Genomic DNA, 6,198 nt, shown 5'->3' on the forward strand with positions numbered 1-6,198 from the left:
AGCACTGTACAACATTTACAACAAAACAAGAGAGCTCATATGTACAATACACTCCAGCTACAATCAATTATATACAAGCACATTCAAAAAAGTATCTTTTCAATTTAGACTTAAAATAATCCAATATTTCAACCTGCCTAATGTCAACAGGAATTGACTTCCACAAACAAGGAGAAGCTCTGTCTCCCGTTGATTTTAGACGATTATTTGGGACAACTAAGAGTTATGCGTTTTCTGATCTCAAGGAAGAAATAGTAATGTACAGAGTTAATGGTTCTTGGAGATAGGATGGCCCTAATCTATGACAGCAAATTTAAAATCAATTTGGTAACTCATTGGTAATATATTCAAAAAGATGAGTATGAGAAAGCAGTCTGTGCAGTGCATTTACAAAGGTAAAGCATTTTATTTTTAAGTTCAGGATTGGGTTTAAGGCACCATCATCAGATTGCCGACTGCCTACCAATTCCCGGTGAGGCTGGACTTGGTCTCTTGGCCTCACTAGCTGCACCCCATTCCTCAGCTCTTTCCCGCAGGACCAGCCAAGGATCATTCCAGGAGTTCCTGGATAACTTCCATGCCTCAATCCTAGGCAATTAAACCCTCACCTCATCTGCAGAAGGACTTACTACTAACATTTAATTGGGGAACATCTAATCCTCAGACCACAAAAGCAGATCACGAACTTTGGTATTTTTTGGATCAAGAATCATTGCTTTCAGTAGTATAGCATTTTACAACCATTACACAACACAAGACAGCAATTAGAAATTAAGCACTTGAAATGTAACGGTTTTCCAACACGTTTATGATCTCTCCCACTTTTCTCAAGTTTCAGGATGCTTTGTAAAAATGTCTTCATCTTGCTGTAACGTAGTCACTGGTAACGGATTTCACCCACTTATAAATTGTGATCCAACTGATTTTCAGCAGTTTGGGATCTTGATTCTATCTGGCTTCCGAAGAAGATGGACACAGTGATGATTATTTGAATGTCATTGGTATGAGCTAGCGTCATTCATATTGGTTTGGTTTGCTTGAATCGATCAACCAGGTTAGCAGTGAAGACTGAATAATCTGTCAGCCTGTCTGTCTGTCCACTAGGCAGGTATGGCACAGGAATTAATTTAATTCTCCTGCAGCAGCAAGCTACAGAACTGAAAGAACCAAGGGCCCATGCTCAGTGTCTAGACAGTCCTCAGCCAGTTACAGCACAGCATTAGATTTACAGCCTGGAAAAGGAGGTGGGCTGACAGCACTGGGAATTAAGCCTCTCTCTCTCTCTCTCTCTCTCTCTCTCTCTCTCTCTCTCTCTCTCTCTCTCTCTCTCTCTCTCTCTCTCTCTCTCTCTCTCTCTCTCTCTCTCTCTCTCTCTCTCTCTCTCTCTCTCTCTCTCTCTCTCTCTCTCTCAATACGGCCGCCACTCACGATCGTTCGTTGTCCCTTTAAAAATGACCCAGCACACAGAAATTGATTTTCTGTACGGTTGAACACACTCCCAACCGGACTCTTCCCTCTTCAGCAGCCCAGAACAGACTGCAGCTTGCTCTAATTTACTATCATAGCCAGGTGCAGGTGATCATTTCCCAATTGGGTGCTTGTCAGCCCTGTGGCCTTCTGGGAACTGTAGTCCTGTACGATAGATAGATAGATAGATAGATAGATAGATAGATAGATAGATAGATAGATAGATATTCAGAGGGCAGGGAAGGGCAAGGGCCGTGTGCCTCAAGCCTGTCCTAATCACACCCAGCCAATTAGCTCAGTATCTGCCTCCCTATGATCAGTGTCACTGATTGATACCCGCAACACCTTCAGGGCAGGGGCCAGCCAGTTTGTTAAGACTCACACTCTTTACAGTGCTGTGTATAGAGGACACCCATTCAGCTGAAAGTGAGGAGAGAGGCTGTGATCTGTCTGCACCTCATCCACACACTCACACAGGCTGGAGAACACTTAACCTGGAGCAGGAGTGGGAGAGGACCACAGGGTGACAGCCTTCTCAGTCACAGTGCCTTCACACACTGCTGATGGGCTAACTGGAGCTACTCCATCTACCAGCACCCGTAAACAGTGTGTGAGGGAACGTTGATGTAGCAATATAATCCAGACACAGCATGGAGTGTAGGCGCTCTGTGTTGTAGGACAACCCAGCTCTACTGACACTATCTAATAACACTCCAACATGGTGTGTGGGGTATCATGCTGTTCAGGGATAACTAATATGGTGTGAGGGACACCATGCTGTGTAGAAAAATTTCCAGCAACCTAACATGATGTGAGAAGATACCTGTTTTGTTAAAGGATTACCCAGACCTTATATTTATATCAGTACTCCAACATAGTGTGTTGGGCATAAACTAAACTTAATCAAACATCTACCAGATCTACAGCATGGTGTTTTGGGGGTCCAGTGAGTTTAAGGAACCCCTGCCTTACTCTGTATTTTGGCTTTACCTGCTCCCACTTTTTCTACCTGCAATTAAGCGTGGTGTATATCACTATAGCACTGCAGCCTCAAGCTGGTAACTTTTGATCATGGCTTCGAAGCAGATTTAGAAAGAGCAAAACACTTAAGGAGGTCAAATTCCCCCAAAGCCCCTCGGGGAGCGAGGCTGCAGATTTCTGCTGCAGGCTCGTCACTCGGCCCAGGCTCATGTCCTCAGCTACAGGTGCATGCTGGGGGTCCCTGACCTGATAGGCAGAGTTTCAAAAACAAGGGCTTTCAGATGATCAAGGGGCCCAACACAGCTATGTGTGTATGTGTGTGTGCGTGTGTAAACCGACAAGATGAGGATGTCAGAGCTGTCATAAAATTGTTTTAAAAAGTGCAGATTCTTGCAATATTCAGAATTAATGATCTGGTTTCAATGGGTCAGACACCTCAAGCAGTTTGAATTAAAATATAAAGAGTGTTTCAGTGAAGTTTTGGTGCACTCTAACTACAATTTAGAATATTACAACAAATATCTGAACAAAGAAAATAATGTATTATGAAAAGATAAACAACTTTTGCAAGTAACTATTTAATAAAAAAAAAAAAAAAAAAAAGAATGGGTGAGCAGATTTCTGGTTCTTGGTTCAATTAGCCAAACAGAGGGTTACCAGCCTGCCAAAACAAGGTCTACTTCTAGCGATAATATATCTGGATGCAGTTCTTTACACTTCTGCGGGTTTAACAATACAAACTATAAGAACAGTGTTTTCTTACTTCTTAGATTAGGCTGGCGGCTCCTGTTTTCTGTTCATGCTGCCATTTCCCCTCAATTTGCTCAGATAAGTGAGGCCAAGCAGCAATGTGATGCAGAGTGCAGAGCTCACTTTGTCATGGATTATTTAGACAGGAAGCTTACTAAAACCTCTTGCTGTTCACAGTAATGCTGGACCTTAGCAGTGCAGCGGCCAGGCAACTACCTTCCATTAGCCCACTTGGAGTGGAGTTGCGTCTGGGTTTAATGGGGGCTGTGCACAGAGGGGCGCCACGCTGTCTAATTTATAATACCCTGAGTAGGAGTGTGTAAGTGATTGAAGGTCTTGTCAACACCAGACCTCTGCTTTACAGCTGATCCAAACCCAAACACACAAGAGCCGGGGCAAATCTAACAGATCCTGAACAGCAGCAGATGTTGTTTGGAGTTTCATAGGATTCTTCTGCTGCTGTAGTATCATCATGGCGCATTATCATCTGAATCTTGAGCATTTAACAAACTTCTTATCAAGCAGTGTCATAAAATGATGACATTTACTTTTCAAAACCTTTCAAGTAAAAAAATAATGCTGGACCTCCAAAAACCTTCAACTAAACTCTAGGTCACACTGCTTTGATAACCTACAGCTACATTCCTCAAGTCAACTTGCTTCCCAGATCCTTTTCTGTAACTACTAAAACAGATGAAATTAGGGGGAAAAACAAACAAACATAGAAATCCGTTACCTCTTAGATCTGATTTATTTTTGTTTCCCTGGATTGGAGCACAGGTGCAGGGGTTTACAGTTTCAAACTTCCCCCTCTTTCCTAAGATTTATTATTTAAAGCTTCTTCTATTGCGATTTCCCTGTAAAAAAAAACAAAACAAAAAAAAACACCTTAAAGGTTTTGCTTAAAAAAGAAAGTTCTTTGAGGTGAAAGATACAATGGGAAGACAAAAGGAAAATGTGTCAGCCAGTGAGAATTAAAACAAACACTGCCGTTTAGTTCGCTGTGAAAGGTGATCTGTTGTGCAGCCCAAGGTAAATATGTCAGCTTCCACTCTGCCCCCAGGCCTGCCTTACCCCCATGTCAAAACTATGTGTCAGCTTCCCTGATTAATAGGAACATTGCTTTGAGAAAACTATGCAGCTCTTTCACAAAAAATAGACAATAGAAAACTTTCTTGGGCTGTCAGTTCACAGCTCTCTCTCACACACATACTGTATCTGCAGATGGAGTCGATACCTGCCTGAAACAGGAAAGGCAGGGTCTGATTTGGTACCAGTCTACCCATTTTGTATGTGGACAGTGCTAGAATAATGTTGATGCCAGTATTGCATATTTAGTTCAATAATTCTACAGTGAAAAACCTTTATTTTCAAAAGTAATATACATGGTTACTGCACGTGTCTGTAGAGCATGCGTGGACATGACATTTAAATACACAAGATCTGAGAGTCCCATGAGGTCCCCAGTAGCTGTCCTGAAGTCACCGCTCTCAGTTGGAAAGTGGTAACAAAGCAGTAAGGGAATTTGTACATTCCAGTGCAAACGCCATGCTGGTGTCTGAGTTTGATACCTCTGGTTGGTTTGGGAAGAGTATTCTAACTTCTTTGACAGGTTGTGCTTTTTTTCCATTTTTGTAATTTTGTAGTTGCATTCTTGCGTTTATTGTAACTTTTATATGTCATTCAGTATGGTAAGTATATTAAGTATTTAGCAGAACTTATCTGCTTACAAAATAATGCTGTACTCACACAAAGATATGACTGACTGAAAGCCAGGAGATATAAGTGAGAGTTCAAGGATATAAAATGAATCTTCAGGAGATGCTTGTGTTAAAAGACCAGTGATTTCGGTTCCAGGCTCTGGCCCGGGAAGGTTCTAGTCTGTCATACAGTAAGGTTTTCTGCAAACTACAGAATTCTGATCACCCACTTGCAGCCAGCCAAGCCGTTCCTTTCCCAGACTAAATAGTTTAGATTAAGGAGGCTGCAGAGTCAGGGGGAGAGGGAAGCACAACTACTCCAGCCAGCCACCCACCTAGAGTAAACACTACAGGGGGCTAAAGGAAAATGTTGAAGGTTAGAAGGAATTGGTCAATAGTGCAGTATTGCTTAGAGGTGGCAAGACTGGAAAGCAGTGTGGTCCAGTGGTTACAGTTCTGGGACCGGGAATAGCGTAGTCTAAAAGTAAGATCCAAAGAATTGGCAGATAAAATATGACCCCCGGGAGGGTTAAATCATCCCACCTCTTGATTCAGGGACAGACTATTTAGGACGTCCCATAGACTCAGGGGTGGCAAATCTTCTCCCAGCCCACCTGTTGATCTCCTCACACGTGTGGAGAAAGCCATCGGGATTAGAAGGATGAAGGGAGTAAAGAGAAATACCTAAACAGTGTGAGCAGAGAATCTATCCACAGAGAGAAAAAAGGGAGCGTTTATTAAACAGAGGATTGTCAGTTTAGACAGCCTAATCAGAAAGCTGCAATGGGGATGAATATACAGACACATTTTCTGAAACCCACTTCCATGCACATTTTGTCTGACACTCTCACACACAATGATTCACTGGTTTACACAGCTTTTAAGATTTTAAAAAATTCAAATTCTGGCCCATGTACAGAGCCAGATTTTCTCTCACACACTTTCTCCCCCTCACCCTGCTTGTCTTGGCTACATGTTTGGAAGGGGAGGGGAAGCAGTGGCTGGGACAGGAGAAAGATAAATAATCTGTGCTCTTCTGGACAGCCTTGAGTAGGGGAGGTTCAGTGCTGAATCATCCTCACATCTACACACTCGCACTCAGCCACACAAAGACAGATCATTAACACTCTCTGTTTAAATAGGTGCCTGAAAGACACAGGCGATGAAACATATTCCTGAATACCTGCCACAAAAGGGTAAGGCACATAGGGAGAGGAACAGGCAGAGACATGCATGTAATTGCCATTTACTCCTAATAAATGTATAGGGTCTGGAAGAAATTGTATCGATCGTATGAATG

The sequence above is a fragment of the Acipenser ruthenus genome, chromosome 7 (assembly GCF_902713425.1).
Source record: "Acipenser ruthenus chromosome 7, fAciRut3.2 maternal haplotype, whole genome shotgun sequence".
NCBI lineage: Eukaryota > Metazoa > Chordata > Actinopteri > Acipenseriformes > Acipenseridae > Acipenser > Acipenser ruthenus.